The sequence below is a fragment of the Dipodomys spectabilis genome, unplaced genomic scaffold, assembly GCF_019054845.1.
Source record: "Dipodomys spectabilis isolate Male_0828 unplaced genomic scaffold, ASM1905484v1 ptg000006l, whole genome shotgun sequence".
In the NCBI taxonomy this organism is placed as follows: Eukaryota; Metazoa; Chordata; class Mammalia; order Rodentia; family Heteromyidae; genus Dipodomys; species Dipodomys spectabilis.
The window spans coordinates 21,483,623-21,504,143 of NW_024870683.1; the positions used below are offsets into that span (position 1 = coordinate 21,483,623).

The 20,521-nt window shown below is 39.6% G+C and overlaps 1 protein-coding gene and 1 pseudogene across 3 annotated transcripts in view; one reads left to right on the forward strand and one right to left on the reverse strand.

The window, feature by feature from the left end:
• The window catches only part of Slc31a1 (solute carrier family 31 member 1), a 33,891-nt gene that overhangs the window by 2,889 nt on the left and 10,481 nt on the right, over positions 1 to 20,521 (forward strand). The window lies entirely within an intron of this gene.
• Positions 19,559 to 20,271, reverse strand: LOC122121386 (annotated as a pseudogene).

The window sequence follows — 20,521 nt, forward strand, 5'->3', positions numbered from 1 at the left end:
TTTTGTTACACATATATTTTACATATCTAATTCTAACTTAAAATATAAATATCCTTTGCCATTTTTCAACCTATAGCTATAGCTATGTTTTTGGAATATGGGTTTCTGGATTTAACAAACTATAGGCAAATCTTATCCCAGGCCTCTGTCTATTTTTATAATAGTTTTATTGCAGCACAGCCATCCTGGTTTATTTACATATTATTTATGGCTATTCTCATCCTTGAAAGCAGTTGAAGAGTTTCAGCAGAAGCCATAGGGCCTATACAGTCTTAAAATGTTTGCAGTTGGCCCTTTACAGAAATGTTTGCTATTTGGCCCTTTACAGAAAGTTTACCAACCCCTGGTTTTCTTTAACATACAATGAATAATTAACTTAAAGCTATTTGCAAAGCAGCCTGAGTACAGCATCACTCAGAATCACTAGGTATTCATGAAATTTCTTCCAAAACTCTCACCCCTCTGACAGCAGATCATGTGTATTTGTATGACTCATCTTTATCTAGTCATTTGAAAACATTGAACTCCAATGTGTATAGAAGCACACAGCCAGAGAGTCTGTGTAAGATGATAATAATTGTATTTTAAAGCTCTGGAATCAAATTTCTTTGCTACTTAATACATAGACCTTCGGCAAGTTGCTTATCCTTTGTAAATAGGGGCAATGATAATATCCATTTTCTAGAATTTCTGTGATGATTGTATGAGTTAATTCATATAAAACACATAATGCCAGGAAGGTAATATCTATTCAGTTAATTTCTGCTGTCATTTTTCTTATTCACACTTAATTGTTTTGCATAATAATAAATCAAACTATAGATTGATAACAATAAGCACAACTGGCATAAATTGATCTGTGAGTAAACACAACTGACACCCTTGATAAGCACACACTTCACTAAGGGGAAGAACAGAAGTGTTGATCCTGTCATCTTAGAGAATTGCCTAACCAGTGTGTTCTCCATGCTAAGAAAGTTTTTCAGGATGGTTTCTAAGAGTGTAAGACGATAATGCAGAGTAGAAATAGATCAAAGTTGAAAAGGAATCAAAACCATACTTGCCAGTTACTTTGAAGCCCAAAAAGACAAGTTTGTACTTAGCTTGAGGCCAGACCCTATGTAAGACCTTTCTCCAGGGGTAGTATACACTTGTAATGCTAAATGGGAGGTATAAATAGGAGAACCATATTTGAGGCTGGCCCCAGGCAAAAACACAAGACCCAGTCTCAAAAATAACTAAAGCATAAAGGGCTAGAAGTATAGCTCAAGTGGTAGAGTAACTATCTAACTAGTACAAGTCCCTGAGTTTAAATTTCAGTACCACTAAATTAAAATTAAACAAATGACATGATTATATTAAAAAAAACATTCAAGTGGTTTAGGAATATATGAAAAGACAAAAACTTCATCTAGCTCCACTCCATGTGAGTAGTCCCTAGCACGAAGGGGCTGTGAGGACTGACTGCAACAAGGGAAGCATGGTAATCACGACTAAGCACTAGAATGAATGTTAAGATAAATCAATCAATCAATCAACCTCGATCTACTCTCTCTTTGGATTATAATCTCAATTTTGAGTTGAGAAATAAATTGGTTGCTCAGAAAGTACAAATTTATATTCTAAGTCCCTGACCCTTAACTCTGTACTTTCTGTATAACAGGGAAAAGATGGCAATTATCACTACAAAGCAAATGTTTACAGTGACATGACATCAACTAGTAGAAGTCAGGTGAGTGAGTGTCCTGGGCAGCCAGCACCCAGATAACTCCACCATTTAAATTGGCCAGGCTGCCATGGCTAGGGGAAGGGGAGTGGCAGCTGGAGGAAGTTGCTGATGCCTGTACTCCCACATGGAGCTCTTGGCATAACAAAGCCATTTTAAAAACTCACAGGTGTCCTGTAGTTTGTGACTAAGTGTATAACAAGCCATCAAAAGTCTTAATACTTGATACATTACAATGACCCGTTTATGCCAAAATAAACCTTAGAGTAGGTACTAGGAAGGAAATGCTTTTGAAGTTCCATTGCTTTGAGTAATAGCATTTCATAATTTAGGTAATTTCTCTAAGCAGAGGAGGGGCCCATCCTTAGGAATACAGAGCCCTGCCGAGAAGGAAGGGGTTGAGAAGGATCCACCCTACCTCTTTTTCTTTATACAATGACCCTTGGGTTTTGTATACAAACTGCTTTTGTAGGCTGACATGATGCAATACAGCAAAATGAGATGGAAAATGGCCTCTCTAAAGTAAATATGAGAAATGGCTTGGAAGGAACACATAAAGAGCACAACTCCAGTGATTGCATATTAAAGGACCTTCTTTAGCCAGGTCCAGTGACTGTTGTTTTCAACCTGTGATCTTATATAACTGACAAAAGGTTTAAATATGACCTTAGTCTGCCTTTGATTATAGCAAGAATATAGTTAAAGAAATTGTTTGAGCCACGCAGCTAGCTACTGAGGATCTGAGGATTGTGGTTCAAAGCCAGCCTAGGCAGAAAAGTCTGTGAGACTCTTAAAGCTGGAAGTGCTGCTGTGGCTCAAGAGGTAGAGCCACTATCCTTGAGCACAAAAAGGCTCAGGGACAGTGCCCAGGCCCTAAGTTAAAGCCCCGGGACTGGCAAAAAGAGAGAAATGGTGTGTGTGTGTGTGTGTGTGTGTGTGTGTGTGTGTGTGTGTGTGTGTGTGTGTGTGTGTGTGTGTGTGTGTGTGTGTGTGTGTGTGTGTGTGTGCGCACGTGCATGTGTGTGTGTGTTTATAGATCTGGCTACCCAATATTCTTTTATTCTTTATATTAGACTATGGAAAGCTTTATACTTTAAATGATATGAAAATGAGAAGTAGGGGTGATTTTGATGTTTCCTTTTTATACTTTAGAATTAGAAAGTGTTTGGAATATATTATTCTATTTGATCCTTGCAAACACTGTGAGGTTGGCAGGGTAAATTTTTATTTCTGTTTTGCAATTGAAATGTGGGTGATGTACTTAATGGCATGTGATTATTATGTGGCACACTTTGATACGTACTCTGATGCTGCTCTACTTCCATACTTGGTATGGAACACTGTGAAATCTCACCTAAATCATACTAGAGCTGTTACAGTTAGTGGACTGCAAATGCATGTGGACTACAAAAGGTCCAATAAGAGAAAGAAAGGGTGCATCTCATGACTGCCTTATTCCAGGATGTGGCTTAGCCAGCAACAAAAGGCAGCAGAATGTGGAATATAGTACTGGGAGATCCACTCCCTATTGGACTTAGGCCCTTGTATCATTGCATAACTAACAGACCTTTTCAGTTTGTTTATTTGACATATCAAATTGAGTTGTGCTTTTCGGACCAGACAAATAAAAGCTTTGAAAAGCCTTTGTGAAGACCGTAGTTGTATACTTAATCTTCTTTAAACAGAGGGGTGAGAGAGGGCAAGAGAAATAAGAGCTTCTATGTTACTTGCCACCAGAACAAGATATATAAAGCTCAGAAACCCCTCCTATTTAGCTTCCCAGCAAAACATCTGAGGCAATGAGAACAGAGCCTCATTTCAGCAGCAGATGCTCACTCCACTAGAGCGTATATTAGTGTCATCTTCACGTGATTTGGTTTTCTCATCTTTAAAATAAAGGGATTGGACTTGATAACAACTTTATTTTATTGTATTTTTTATTGTGAAAATATTGTACAGAGGGGTTACAATTACATGGGCAAGATAATGAGTACATTTCTTTTTTTGGGGGGGGGGCTGAACTCTGGGCCTGGGCGCTGTCCCTCATCTCTTCAGCTCAAGGCTAGCGCTCTACCACTTGAGCCACAGCTCCACTTCCAGCTTTTTTCTTTCTGCTTATGTGGTGCTGAGGAATCGAACCCAGGGCCTCAGGCATGCAAGGCAAGCGCTCTACCACTGAGCCACCTTCCCAGCCCATGAGTACATTTCTTATCAAGCATTTGTAGCCTTCTCCTTTGTTTCCCCTCCCTTCCCATCTTCCCCCCCGCCCCCCCCCAACAATTTTATTTTTAAACAGAAATAGCGTATGTGCTTTCCCTCCCTTTTTAAGTTTTTTTAAATAAACTTACTGTTTTCATTTCATAATGTATCTTAGAGATTATTCTATATCAGTGAATAGGTCTTCATCATACTTGTTTATGGCTACAAAGTATTCCCTTTTACAGAAATAGGCTAGCTTGTTTAATCAGTGTCCTACGGATAAGCATTTTGGTTGAATTTTCAGTGTTTTGCTATTACAGACAATCTGTACTGAGTCACTTTGTATATTTAAGAATTCACAGCAGTGCTGGTGCCTCATGCCTATAATCCTCAGTACTCCTGAGGCAGAGATCTGAGGGTCACAGTTTGCAGCCAGCATGGACAGAAAAGTCTGTGGGACTCTTACCCCCAATAGACTATTAAGAAAAAGCCATAAGTAGTGCTGTTGCTCAAGTGGTAGAGTGCTAGTCTTGAACACAAAGAGACTCAGAAACAGTGCCCAGGCCCTGAGTTCAAGCCACAGGACCAGCAAAAAAGAAAAGAAAAAGATTTCACTGTGTGTCAGTATATCTGTACAATAAATACTTAGAAGCTTGGGTCAAGGATGATATGCATCAGATTGGTAACTAAAGAATTTTAATTTTTATCTGTAAAATTGTAATTGCCATTGAGCAATGAAAGAGATGGAGAATATCGTTTATTGATATTATCTCTTAGTTTTTAATCTTATTATTCAGAGACTAAGTCTGAAGAAAAGGCTGGACAGATAACTTTATCAAAATTATGTTGCTTTAAAAGAAATTATGTTGCTTTGCAAACTGCACTAAAGTCATCTACACCATAAGTCCTATAGACTTTTCTTGTGCTTTTCAGTATGACCTTCCTCAAGAGCTCATTTGTAAGATAATTATTATAAACTAAGAGCAAATTGATCTCTCAAAGATTCACTTTTGATTATAGCCCATGTAAGGAATGAAAACTTTAAAAAGCCTCATATCTGTTTGTTCAGTGATTTTTACTACCTTCCCAGATGCTTTAATGATGAGGTGAGAACTCTGTGAACTGTGATACCATCACCAACTCTTGCCTTTGCGGGGTCAATAAAACAAGTTAGACTTGAGTCCCACGTGCCTTCTAACCAACCTACCAACTTTCCCTCCTCCTTTCACCACCTTAATCCTCTTAAGTGCCATTAAGTCATTTATGATACTTGTTCTGTTCAATGACGTGTTCAGTCCCTATTCTTTTTGTCTCTCAGTTTCCTGTAGCCCCTGGGACACAAGGTCTTTCTGCTTTGCTATGGCTCTAAGGTGCCATATCCTTCCTTTCCCCATCACTGCTTGACTGACACACCTTTCAGCCCCACCCCCATGTGTGTAGAGTATGTTTCTGTAAAGGAAGGTAGACCCAGGTAACTCATAAAAGGGAGTGAATGTCTCTTTAATTAAATGCACACACACACACACACACACACACACACACACACACACACACACACACACACACACACACACACACACACACACACACACAGAGTTCAGGCTCCCACTGGCATTCTTGGAGCTGCAGTTAAAATTTTAGAAAATTGCTGGGTGCCAGTGGTTCACGCCTGTAATGCTAACTACTCAAGAGGCTGAGATCTGAGGATCACGGTTCAAAGCCAGCCTAGGCAGGAAAGTCTGTGAGACTCTTATCTCCAATTAACTACCAGAAAACTAGAAGTGACACTGTGGCTCAAGCAGTAGAGAGCTTGCCTTGAGAGCTAAAGAGCGCAGGATCAGCACCCAAGCCCAGAATTCAAGCCCCACAACTGACAAAAAAAAAAACAAAAAGGAAAATTGTCAGGCACCAGTAGGCCCACACCTGTAACCCTAACTACTCAGGAGGTGGAAATCTGTGAGCTGCAGTTCAAAACCAACCCTGGCAAGAAAGACTGACAGACTCTTATCTCTAATTCACCACCAAAAACAAAAACAAAAAAAACAAGTGGAGCTGTGGCTCGAGTGGTGGAGCATCAGCCTTGAGTGATACAACTAAGGAACAGTGCCTAGACCTTGAGTTCAAGTCCCAGTACAAGCAAGAAAAAAATTTTTTTTTAATTACTTGCTTTTTCTGGATATGAAGGTAGTGATACTGAGTTATAACATCAATTCAAACATAGGAACCCAATTCCAACATGTGCCCTTATTTTATATATATATATATATACACACACACACACATATACATATGAAATCTTAAAGATTTAGGTGAATATTAGATGCATAAAGAGCTCCCTTTATAACTGAATGCAGCTATATATTTAGAAGATACACTGCCTAATGTTCTTTTCTGATTTTTGAATAATTTTGTCAATGGACTGTTTTATATGTTCATAGTCTGTGGAATAGCCCTGACAAACTCCAAAACAGTCGCTAAACAGAAGTACATTTCCTATAAGTTATAGAGGACTGAGTTGTAGACCCTAACATGCAGAAAACAGCCATGAAAAAGTTTCTTTCCTTCATTATGTATATGGTTTCTGCAACATTACAGGTATGTTGTGCTTTGTTATAGGGTACAATTATTACTACTACTATTTTTTTTTGAGACAAGGTCTCACTGTGTAGCCCAGGCCAGCCTTAAAGTAATAATCCTCCTGCCTTACCCTCAAAAGTGCTGGCATTATAAGCTTGATCAACCATGCTGGGCTTATTATTATTAAGAAACTAGAATGTAGAAAAGAAAAGATGGACAGACTACAGACTAATGTATCGTATTTCTGTTTCGGAATGGAATTTTGAACTCATCCCTTTTCCTTCCCCAAATCCTAGTGAGATTGCCATAGAAATATAATAAGAAAAGGTGCTGGTGGCTCATGACCATAATCCTAGTTACTCAGGAGGCTGATATCTGAGGATCATGGTTCGAAGCCAACCTGGGCAGGAAAGTCCCTGAAACATTTATCTCCAGTAAATTACCCCCCAAAAGCTTTAGGTAGTGCTTTGGCTCAAGTGGTAGAGTGCTAACCTTGAAGCTCTAGGATAGCACCCAGGCCCTGAGTTCAAGCCCCAGGGGTAGTTTAAAAAAAAAAAAAAAGCATCTTCCCCAATCAGAAAATAGTTAGAAGCTTAGAGAAGCTTAAGCATTTATTTATTTATTTTTTGGGTCCGGTCATGGGGCCTGAACTCTGGGCCTGGGTGCTGTCCCTCAGCTCTTCAGCTCAAGGCTAGTGCTCTACCACTTGAGCCACAGCACCACTTCTGGCTTTTTTTCTTTTTGCTTATGTGGTGCTGGGGAATTGAACCCAGGGCCTCATGCATGCAAGGCAAGCACTCTACCACTGAGCCACCTTCCCAGCCCCTTAAGCATTTATTCTATCAGAATTAATTTGAAGAAAGTGGCTGAGAATATGATCCACTTAGGTGAAATAAAGTTAAGTGGCTAGAATTCACCAGTACACCCTAAAAACCCCCCAACTGAAAATAGTGATTAGAGATAAAGAGTTGGCTATGTGGGCAACAAATCAAAAGATTTGGGAAATTCTGCCTATGTTGAGTTTAGAGAGAACAGTCAGTTAAGAAGTAATAACAGAGCCGGGCATCGGTGACTCAAGCCTGTAAATCCTATTCAGGAGGCTGAGATCTGAGGATCACGGTTCAAAGCTAGCCCGGGCAGGAAAGTCCGTGAAACTCTTATCTCCAATAAACCACCAGAAAACCGCAAGTGGTGGTGTAGCTCAAGTGGTAGAGCGCTAGCCTTGAGTTGAAGAGCGCAGGGACAGTGCTCAAGCCCAGAGTTCAAGCCCCACAACCGACAAAAAGAAAAAAAAAAAAAGAAGTAAGAACACTGAACTTCGTGGGAGAATTTACTGTTTGTGGAGGCTGGGCTTAAGTGAAGGCTGAAATGAACATTGTCCTGGTGTAGGTGATATTGCACCCCTCCTCCCAGGAAACTGCAACTCAGTGAACTCCTAATTATAACTTTAAAAAAATCCTATGAGATAGGTTAGTTTTATTATCCTTATTTTAGAGCTGAAGCACAGAGGTATTAAGTCATTTGCCCAGAGGCTCACAACCGTTTAAGTATAGTTTTACTAGTTAGAGGGAGGGTATGGATCCCTATCTATTTGGAGAGTGGCTAAACCAACAAAAGGGAAAATGCCATCTCTGCCATAGCTTCCTTTTCCTATTTTTTTTGTTTTGTTTTGTTTTCAGGTTTTTTGTTTGTTGTTGTTTATGGTGGGCTATTCAGGATTTCAAACCAAATCCATCTTAAAAATGGAGTTGTTGGTTAGGGACAGTTTGATGAGCTGGGAGCAAATTAATTTCATTAATTAAGTTAAGAATTATACCAGTTTCTTCATGTAGAAGGAATTAAAAGTCTCAGCATGTTTGTAATTGTGAGGGTGTTTTAGGGGATTAGAGGTGGGGAGTGGCATTGAAGTGAGAAGAGATGGTTAGAGGGTGAACCAGACCAAATACATTGCATCAATGAATAAAGATGGCAGAAGGAAGCTCACCGAGAACTGTGGAATAATTGGGGGTGGCGAGAATGGGGAAAGAGGGTCTGATTAATGCACTGTAGATGCCTAGGTGTAATACCATGGTGAAACTCTCTCAGTGGACATGAACTTTTTAAAAAAGTGAATGGCAGGAATGTAAAACAGGTCCTAGCTGAGGTGTGGCTACTAGCAGAAGTGGGAGAGTGAATGGAGAGGCTAAATATGGACAAAATACTTTATGGACATGTGTGAGAAATGGAGCAGTGAGGCTTGCTGAGAATGGTTTGTGAAGCAAGGACGGGGAATGAGGACAGTGATGGGGTGAGAGACACCTTATTACAACTATTTGATGTTAATAAAATGTGGAGAGCTGGGCACTGATGGCTCACTGCTATAATCCTTGCTACTCGGGAGGCTGAGCTCTGAGGATCACGTTCGAAAGGAGCCCCAGCAAGAAAGTCCATGAGACTCTGATTATCTTCAATTAACCACCAGAAAACGGAAGTGGCACTGTGGCACAGAGTGATAGAAAGCTAGCCTTGAGCAGAGAAGCTCAGGGCCAGTGCTCAAGTCCCCCAACTGACACACACAAAAAAGTGGAAACAGTGCACTTATTATTTTAATTCTGTCTATTCAATCCTTGACTTTCAAAACTAATGTAGAAAAGTAAAACGTTAATTTCCCCCTTCATGTGGGACTTAAAGATTTTACTCAAATTGGTTTAAAAATGTCTTTGAAATCCTAAAACTATCCAGTATTAAATGCAGTGCTAGCCCAGAAGGTTATTAAGTGGTAGTGTGTATGAATTGTTTTAGCCCTGTGTCCTTGCCCTGTGACATCTCAAAATAAGCACATGCTTTCAGTTCTTGGTTAATCTTGGCTCCCTTTTTTTTTTTTTTTTTTCCATTTTTGTTTGTTTTGCTTTTAAGCTCTCACTTGTAAAACATCCACATCCCAGATCCTGTATGTAACATTCCCCCCTTACCCAGTAGATGACTGAAACTGAAATCTCAAGTAGTACCAGCCCTATACATGGTTTTATACCTTCTCACCTGTGGTAACATTGAATTTATAGATACAGGAAGAGGGAAATGGCAGCAATAATAAAACTGAACAATTACAGCAATATGGGAAATCAAAGTTAGTTGATTATAGCCTGACTCCCACTTCTCTTTTTCTCCAAGAATGTCTTTTAGTGTGTTGTACTCACCCCTCAAACCACAGAAAGTATAATTATGACTAAAGAAGCATTGTCTGTATTGTACATCTGTGTAATTCAGAACTATGGTTCTCAAACAATGGCTTAAAATTTTTTGTATTGCTTGATAAGCATCTAAGTATCTAATTTTGAGGTTCTACTCATGATAGAGTGGGATCCATTATTCTCCTCCCTTCCTCCTTCCCTCTCCCCTTTTTTCCCCTCCTTCCTTCTTTCCTTCCTTCCTTCCTTTTCTCCCTCCCTTCTTCCCTCTCTTCTTCCTTCCTTCCTTCCTTCTTTCCTATCTCTGTCTGTCTTTTTTTTCCTTTCTTCCTGCCTTTCTTTTTTAATACAGCCTTGCTATATAGCAAGACTGGCCTCAAATTCTTGCTCCTCCAACCCTTGAATCCCTAGTGCTAGAATTACGACATGCACCACCACACCTGCCCCATAATTTTATTTTTAGTCAAACATTCTTGATGATTCTGATCTAGGCTGTTCTTGGGCTATACTTTGAAAATCACCTGAGTTAGAAGGAGAGTAATTAGCTTTCTTTTTTTTTTGGAGGGGGGGGCAGAGAAGGGGGTTCAGTCGTGGGGCTTGAACTCTGGGCCTGGGTGCTGTCCCTGCGCTCTTCAGCTCAAGGCTAGGCTTCAGCTAGGCTAACGCTCTACCACTTGAGCCACAGCACCACTTCTGGTTTTCTGGTAGTTAATTGGAGATAAGAGTCTCACAGACTTTCATGCCCGATCTTGCTTTGAACCGTGATCCTCAAATATCAGCCTCCTGAGTAGCTAGGATTGCAGGTGTGAGCCACCAGTGCCTGGCAGTAATTAACATTTATTTTTTGCTATAAGTTATTAACATGTCAGTTGCTTTCATATGTATATTTACATTTCATATTTATAATATTGTGAGGTTTTATTATCCCAGTTTTATGTCTTCATATTGTTCCCACAAACTTTTAATAACTTGTACTGAGTTCCAAAGATGGCCTACAAAAGACTCCAGAACAGGGAGGGCATTTGCTATTTCTCCTTGGCAAAGTGCCTCTCAGAGGAAATGATTGTTGAAAGGTGATAAATCGGAAATACTAGCTGTATGAAATGTGTTTGGTAAGTAAATCTTAAGTCCCATGAAATGTTAAGAGTGCCATAAAGTATATCAGGTCATTCAGACTGCATTTAGAGCCAGGCACCAGTGGCTCACGCCTGTAATCCTAGTTACTCAGGAGGCTGAGTTGTGGTTCAAAGTCAGCCCGGGCAGGAAAGTAAGTGAGACTCTTGAACACAGGGCTTTAGGCTCCCTAGGCAGGCACTCTACCCATTGAGCCCTTTTTGCTATTGTTATTTTTTAGGTAGTTTCTTGTAATTTTACCTGGGCCAGCCTGGGACAATGATCCTCTTCTGATTGCCTTCTACACAGCTTAGATTACAGGCATGGACCACCATGCCTGGTATATTTGTGGAGATGGAGGTCTTACTAACTTTGTTTCCCAGGCTGGCCTTAAACTAATTCCTCCTGATAACAGCCTCCTGGAATTATGTATGAGAGAGCCCCCATGATCTCTTTTGTCACTTTTATGGTCAGAGGTAATGTAGGATTAAGTATCTTACAATACAGCAAAGTTACCCAATTCAAAACATCAAAAATGCTCAGATTGAGAAAGTGTTTTACTCAAAGAATTCTGCATGATGAAAATGCACTAGAATCCAGACTGGACTCAGCCCTGGTATGTTTTCCCCTGTCTTTGAAGCAGAGCATTCACATCTGGAGTTAACGTAAATCTTACCCTAGTCACGATGGTATAAGGGAGGGATAAGTAAGAGTAGAGTTTATTTTTTATCTGTTGAAGGGTCCAAGTCTGATACACATTGTGTGGTGTAGTACAAGTGTGTTAAACACTTGATGTGTGTCATATACGCTGCTGTTCATGCTCCTGATACTCAGCCTACCTTCTCATTTATTTACTTAGCTAGCAAGTACCAGATTTGAGTTATTTATATAAGTGCTGTTGAAATCAGTTTAACCTCCCACTGCCATCCTTATGAACCACGGGACATTTATAAGAAATGTCAGTGGAAGACTGAGTTAGAATTCTGCAGAGCAGGACTTGAATACGATCTGACTGCAAACTAACAGTTGTCTGGAAGTTTACCTCACCTGCAAAGAGTGACGTATGACTTTAGTGGCCCTTACTGTCAAGGAATACCTCTTACTAGTGCTTGTATAGCATTCTTTGGTTTTGTCTTTGACTCCATATTATAACCCAGATATTATATTGCTTTTATTCCCCTGTTTTTAAAAATGACATTAGCGCATGGCTGTGTAAGGGTTTGCTTTTTCCTTCTACATATCAGCCTCACAGAAGAACATATACAGGAAATACTATGAAGGAAAAACAACTAAAGACTGAGCCAATGTTTAAATACCTCATTTAAAACAAAGTTGCTAAAAATAAAAAATAAAATAAATAAAATAAAACAAAGCTGTTAGATGCCAGTGGCTCATACTGTAATGCCAGTTCCTTGGAGGGCTGAGGATTATTGCCATTCTTGGCCAACCTGGAAGAAAAGTTTGTATGACCTCTTCTCAACTGATAGCTGACTGGAGTCACACACACACACACACACACACACACACACACACACACACACACACACACACACACACACACACACACACACACACACACACACACACACACACACACACACACACACACACACACACACACACCCTCAACTGATAGCTGACTGGGGTCTCACACACACGCACACACATCCTAGCTACATGGGAGGTTAATGGCAGGCTGGAATGATTGCAGTTCCAGGACTGGGGACACACACACACACACACACACACACACACACACACACACACATCCTAGCTACATGGGAGGTTAATGGCAGGCTGGAATGATTGCAGTTCCAGGAAAGAAAAGCCCTTGAAACTCCAACTCATTGGAAGAAACTGGGCATGGCGACATATGCCTGTCACTCCAGTTAGGACAGGATGCCTAAAATAGGCAGATCACAATCCAGGTGCACATCTGGGCAGGAAGTGAGATCTTATCTCAAAAACAACCAATATAAAAAGGGCTGCAGGTGTGACTCTGTAGTACAGAGCCTGCCCAACAAGTACAGTGCTGTGAGTTGAAACCTTAATACTGCCAAAAAAAATAAAAAGCTCAAGGCATATTGTAAAACTCTCTGCTATTGCCCTTGAAATAAAATTTAGACCTATTACAAATGTCCTACAAGGTCTTCTTAATTGATATTCCCCTTGTCTGTCTTCAAATCTCTCAGGTCTTTCCAATTCTTAGTGAGATTCTGTAACCACAAACTAAGAGACAGGCACTCCGGTTTTTTCAAGCAATCGACATATAGATGAAAAAATGACTTATCCATCTCTTTCCAGGTCTACTTAAATAGACTTTACTTCTTAGCTTGGTCAAAAAGAATCCAAGAGTGTTCAGGAAATGTCTGTAGTTGATGAGGAGAAATGCCTTCATTCAGCGGTTTCTTTTACCTTTCTTGTCTCTGTACCATTCTATCAGCATGATGACAGAAACAGGTATAGATTTATTTTTAGTCCTAAAATCATTTTAGGACAGTTGATAAGATCTGGTCCCCAGTTAGAATAATTAGAAAAGGCATAACATGTTAATAGATATTTAGAGATCTTAGAACTGGCCTTGGATGATGTGGAGGACTTGTTGCATCAGAGGTTGGAAAGATGGACATTCCAGGCTGAAGAAACAATGTGAGGAGAAGAAACAAGCGTGGGATATGTCTGAGGAGTCTAGAAACCTTCCTTGTCAGGCTGGTGTGGCTGGAGCACAATGTTCATGTAGGCAGAAAGGTAGATTGGGTTCTTTGTTTTAAAGATTTGTGATTTCATGCTGGGCCCATCAGGAAAACAGGGTCCATCAGGAAAAATCATATTATAGTAACAGAGCTGCTGATGGTGAAAAGCAAAGGTCAGCTGAATAAATCTCCTGTTACTGGGGATTTGAAAAAGTGGCAAAGTTGTGACATTTATGATACTGAGTAGAAAGGAAGACAAGTTTAATGGAGAATAAAGTCTAGACAAGAAGTGAGGAATCCCAGGTTCTGGCTGAGTTTTCTCCATGGCTCTCCAAATTCAGGATTGAACAGGTTGTTTGAGCTCTCTGTTTCTTCCATCTTAGAAGGAAAATATGTTGTGAAGATAAAAATAAAATAATGTAATAGAGTTGGATTTATAGGAAGGATGTAGCATTGTTTCTTTTTATGTTTTATTTGTTCAGGTTCTGTGCAATTTAGTAAATGTACAGAGTAAACTATTTTTTAACTTCATTTTATCTTACACTTTGCCTCATGAGTAGCTAAAATTAACAAGCGTGAATACTGGTACAGGCTACTAACTTACATTTTGCTACTCTTTATGTAGAGCTATTGAATAGTTTCAAGCCCATCAGATATAATTAGGTAACACTGCAAACACATTAAGGTGGTAGAGGAAATTGAGGTTTGCCTGGTATGTCATTAAAACATTAAAGAATTTGTCTGTCTTATACCTAAGTTTTCAAGGGAAACATGCAGAAAAAAATTCATTTCTGGAAACACTGTAATCTACCTACTGTTTGTAGAGTATGAGGAAGTGTGGAAGATCTAGAAATAAATTAGACAGGTTCTGCTTGGAGCTTACCATATAATCTAATAGGAAGGACAGGGAGAAAGAAGCATTCTGTTCTGAAATCGAACTGGAAAATGTAGGATTAAGTTTCAGCTCTGGGTAGAACTCAATTAATCACATAATCTCTGTTGTTTTTACAGCTAAGGAAAATGAAGCCCAATTAAATGTTTGCCATCCATGTCTCTTTTATGTTGAAACTCATTTGTTTCCTTTATTTTGTTGATTACTTGGTAGTAGTGTAATTCATTCATGTTTGTCCAGTAGACTTAAGTGACCTAGGGGTTGGACAATGGGCATTTTACAAATGAAACTTGACATTGGCATTGAAAATGATAGCCCTTGATGGCTTTGGAATTCATCGTGTACTCAGCAACTCTAGGATCTGTCTTGCCCCAACAGGTTTCTCACCTCTTTGGCTCAGTCTAAGTAGCTTAATAAGGTGCAATAATGTGGACAGATGACATTTAAGATAGAAAGAGGGCGACTTCAAACCAGTATCTAGAAATGGAGTAGTTGAGGGTTTTTTGGGCCATCTTTTTAAAAAATACTGTTATTATCTTTTAAGTAGTTGTACAAAGGAGTTGCCATTCAGAACCAAATCCCAGGATTGCTTTCTCTTTTCATAGACGCAGAGAACCATTTTTGGAGCAGGTCCTGAGTTCCTGTCCTTCTTGCTTAATCAAGAGCTTCCAAGTGAAAGAGCTACTCCCACTAATTTATAGCTGCTCTTTCCTTCTTTTAAAAACTTGTCAATCTATGCAGCATTTCTTGTTTGCCTAGATCATTGGCGAATCATAAATGAAGGTCCTTGAAGTTTTAAGTGATTGTTTGATGTAGTTTTGCCCTTTATGTGTCTGGCCGGTTAGTTACCTTTGATGCAGCCCAGGAGTCTGAGACACATTATGAGTAATTCAGTCACATAAATTCTGTGTGAAAAGCACCAATCTGCACCTCTATACAAATTATTTGAAGTAATGCTCACTTTGGTAGATGTTGAAGAAAGAAAATAACATCATAATTATTAAAACTCTGTAAATCACTAAATTCTTAGCCAGTTCTATCAACATCTTAGTCCAATTAGTGCTATGAAGAAAAGTGAAAATTTGTAGTATTATCAACAGGAGCAAAAAAAAAAATTTTGTACCATTATCAACAGAAGCAAAAAGCCAGAAGTTAAATGGTGGTCATTGTTTTATTGGGGAATTTCATAATTTTTTTGTAAGTATCTTGTGTTTTTGTGTGGTAGAGATAATGTGGTGATGAAGAGTTTCTGGAGAAAAAAAAATTGTTTTTGAAACAGCATCTCCCTATGTAGCCCAAGCTGGCCTGGAACTCATGCTTCTCCTGCCTTAGCCTCCTTGAAGAGCTAGGATTACAGGAGAGTCTACCATGCCTGGCTCTAGTTTTAGGAAATTATTCTCAGTTATGACTGAGGAGTCATACTGCCTACTATATCCATTTCTATCACTTGCCAAATTTACTCTGAGAGATATGTATATGTTAGAATATCTATCTTTTTTTCTATTGTTGACCTGACCTATTTTCTCACCTTCACTAATCATTTTACTTCTTTTTCTTTTTTTTTTTTGCCAGTCCTAGAGCTTGAACTCAGAGCCTGGGTGCTGTCCCTGAGCTTCAGGTTCACTTGTGGCTTTTTTTTGGTGCTTAAGTGGAGATAAAACGTCTCATGGACTTTTCTGCCCGGGCTAGCTTCAAATCACAATCCTCAGGTCTCAGCCTCTTGAATAATTAGAATTGTAGGCATAAGCCACCAGCATTGAGCACTATTTTTAATACATTTATGAGGCAGAAATTCTAGAGTCATACATTTCTGCCATTTCTAGCTGAGATCTATGATTTATTCAATCCCAATTCCTTTTATAAAATGAATCAATAAAATTGTCTATTTAGGACTTCTGTACCCCAAGAAAGGCACAGATGAAGGGAAAGCAGCTAAAATATCCAAAGGGAGGTTATGCAGTTGTGGGCCTACAATTACGTTACTATTTCTGGAAGTCCGTTTAGAAGTGTGAGGCCAAGACCTAGGTAACAGATACACTATTGTAGCCTTCAAAGAGGAGGGTTTTCTCCCTATACATACATTGTGTTGTCTTTCTCTCTCCCACTTACTGGAAATTTTTACATTTTTCCCCAAGCAGTTCCAGCACACTGACCTGGAATACCAGACATAGACAGATTTCTTTCTTTCTTTCTTTCTTCCTTTCTTTCTTTCTTCCTTTTTTCTTTCTTTCTTCCTTTCCTTCTTTCTTTCCTTCTTCCTTCCTTCCTTTCTTTCTTTCTTTCCTCCTTCCTTCCTTCCTTCCTTTCTTTTTTTTTGTCATTTGTGGCTTGAACTCAGGACCTGTGTGCTGTCCCTGAGCCTCTGTGCTCAAGACTAGCACTATACCATTTGAGCTACAGTGCTGCTTCCATTTTTTGAGTAGTTAATTGGACGTACAAGTCTCACAGGGCCTTCTCAAGCTGGCTTTGAATCATGATCCTCAGATCTCAGCCTTCTGAATAGCTAGGATTACAGGCATGAACCACTAGTGCCCAGCTCATAAGACAGATTTCTATGCCCTATTTATTACTGTATTAAATCAGAGCCCCGTCCTGATTTCTATATCTTTCACTGCTCTCCACCAAAGAACAATTTAGATGTGGAATTCATAATGCCATCAAGAGAATGTTAAAGTTCACCAGTAGTCTATAGTCTACTCTCAGAAGAGACTGTGAAAGAATTAGACCTTTGATACAAGGAAATTTGAACACTATATGAAGCCAAGCCAGGCTATTTCTCAGACTGTCTACTGACTCCCATACAGGTCATAAAAGGCAGGGTTAACTCTGTTAAACTGGTTACCTGTTGATGAGGATATAGTCCATAGAATGAATCCTTATTTATGGTGGTGTATTGTCTTTTACTTTGAATTTCCCTTATCCATGCTTGCCAAAAGCTTATAAGCCACCACTCATAAGTAATCATTAGAAAAATCAGGCAATCAGCTAGATAGGTTTCTCTTTTTATATTTTTACAAATATAAAAAGGAACATGAACCTAATTGTTTTAAGAATAAAAACTTTCCCTTATAGAAGTCAGGGAAGGCTGTCTCTAGAATGTCTGAAATTCCAGATTACATCTCTCTGAGCCAGGGAAGAGGCCATGTGGCAGATGTGGGAGTCTAATCTGTATGGTCTCTCTGCTTTGTTTCTCATCCACCATTATGCAAAACCAGGAAAAGAAAAGAGAATTTGAATTTTAGACTAAACCTATTATAGATAAATGTCAGTGCTAAAACCAAGAGTAAGTGTCAGATTTTAGCCATCTTGCTAATTTTCTAACTTTTGTCCTCATTCATGTTTATTTTTCTAAAGAGGCTAGATTTTGCATCTGGTTGACAAATTAATCTTTTTGATGAGGGGAGATAGGGAAGGAATAGGGGAAACTTTTTTATAGTGCTCAGAGTTAAATTTGGAAAGAATTATTTCACTGAATACAAGGACTTTGTGTGTGTGTGTGTGTTTTGTGTTGTGTGTTGTGTATGTGTGAGTATTAGGGCTTGAACACAAAGTCTTATGCTCTTGCTTGGATATTTCTGCCTAGGCTGGCTATGAACATGGATCTTCAGATGTCAGCCTCCTGAATAACTAGGTTTACAAGCATGAGCCACCAGTACCTAGCTACAAGGACACTTTGAAAGCTATTTGGGTAATAGTGCACCATACTTGAAAAATAACGGAAAGGGAGAAACACGAAGAAATATAAAACTGTCTTACACTCAGTGTACACTGTGCCATTTCCCATATCTAACAGTACCCAGGATAACAGAAACAAATTGGTATATGGCCAACTTCAAGGCTCCAACTAAAGATAAGATAAATACACTTTAGAAAGCAAATAGTTTAAAGCCTTCCTAGGACAAAGACTTAGTATTTTTTAAGTTTCTTAAAATGTTTATTTCTGTGAGAACAGAACAATTTTCTATTAAGTATTTTGGAATGTTACTATACTAAGCATTCCCCCTTTTAAAAATCCTTTCAAGATATTCTTAACTAGTGAGAGAGAGACAGAGAGATCCTGATTTTTTTTTTTTTTTTTTTTTTTTGCTGGTTGTGGGGCCTGAACTCTGGGCCTGGGCGCTGTCCCTCAGCTCTTCAGCTCAAGGCTAGCAAGCCACAGCACCACTTCTGGCTTTTTCTGCTTATGTTGTGCTGAGGTATCAAACCCAGGGCCTCATGCATGCAAGGCAAGTACTCTACCACTGAGCTACCTTCCCAGCCCAGAGATCCTGATTTTTTTATTTTTTTTGGGGGGGGTCCGGTCATGGGGCCTGAACTCTGGGCCTGGGTACTGTCCCTCAGCTCTTCAGCTCAAGGCGAGCCCTCTACCACTTGAGCCACAGCTCCACTTCCGGCCTTTTTCTTTTTGCTTATGTGGTGCTGAGGAATTGAACCCAGGGCCTCAGGCATGCAAGGCAAGCGCTCTACCACTAAGCCACCTTCCCAGCTCCAAGATCCTGATTTTTTAAAGCAAAATATTCTTAAAATTCCTTTCACTTGACAAATAGAAATAATCTCTTCTTGTTCTTCTCTGGTGAATATAGATATATTTTACACAGCAAAGTATCCCATCACTTATTTTTTTTATTGTGATTAAGTGATTACATAATTTCCCAAATTTCACAGTCTTGTGGGATAGTGATGCTCAGTTAAAGTCACAAACACATTCTAACTTTCCTAGATCAAATTATCTATCACCATCTATAACATACAACGGTGTACACATATACACCATACATGTGATCAGCAGCATGGGGTTATTTAGTAGTGGTTCGACCAGATGAGTGGAAGTTCTTTGTTTCTTAAGTCCTGTTAATTTTGTCATATCACCTAACATTTTGGATTTAGCATCCACTTATCAGGGAGACCATGCACTGTTTGTCTCTTTGCTCTTGGCTTACCTCGCTCAACATGATTTCTTCTAGCTCCATCCATTTCCCTGCAAATGTCATTAGTTTGTCATTTCTGATGGCTGCATAATATTCCACTGTGTATAGATACCATAATTTTTTGATCCATTCATCTGCCCATCACTTATTGACAGAACAAAGGTAAGACATTTGTTTATACATCCTACTCACAGTGCAAACTGCCATGTTCATTTAGACATTTTTTATAGTTACATATACTCTTCTGTCAAAAACAAAGTTTAGGAATGGCAAAAGCAAAAGAAGTTCTAGATAGCAAAGCTCCAGAATGGAATTAATCTGAGTCTTCATCATCAAGATAGTCCTCGCTATTTCTTAATGTTAGAACTGTATCTGTTCCCTGATTCTTTTTCAGGAAAGATGCACAGTCAGCATTCATGGCCATGTCCAAAGCCAGCTTCTTCTCATTGTTTCTTAAGTCTGTTCTCGCACCTTTTGCCAGAAGTAACTGGACAATGTCAGCATAGCCCTTCCAGGCAGCAGTATGCAAAGTTGTGTCCCCCAACTTCTCTGGTTCAGTTCAATATGGGGCTGAATAAATAGAGCTTCCAGCACGTCTTCGTGACCCCGTGGCAGTACAAGACTGTGCTTCCAGCTGTGTCTAAGCCGTTCACGCCCACTCAGTTGTCCAAGCACTCTCTCAGCCAGCTCAGGTTGCCTCTTTCTGCAGTTTCAGGCAATGGATTGTCAATGGATTCTGCCCGCTCAGCCATGTAATTGCTCGGAATGAGCCTCGTCTTGCATTTGCAGGTCCTTTTCCATCAATTGGTATCACTCATGTCAGTCATATAGATAATATCACCTTCTTCAAAGTACAGTTCATCTGGAGTTCTGGATTCAAAAGTATATAGAGCCCTGAAGACTTTAACTTGTCGTGGTTAGACTCGTTTGGGAAGCAGCCTCGACATCTCGCTTCCTTGAGCAGCTGCTTGAGACCATGCACATATAAAGCAACAATTGTTCCTTTCAGCTAAAGCCCCTCAAATCACTTTTTATCCAGTGCTCAGTGGTGTGCCTCCCAGGACCCATGCCCACCCTCACTAGAGAGAACTTATTGACTATTTGCTATGAACTCAGTTCCATATAAATCTGTCCTTGATCTTTTTTTTTCTTTTTGTGCCAGTTCTGGGGCTTGAACTCAAAGCCTGGGCACTAAGCTGCTAGAGGCTAGTGCTCTACTACTTGAG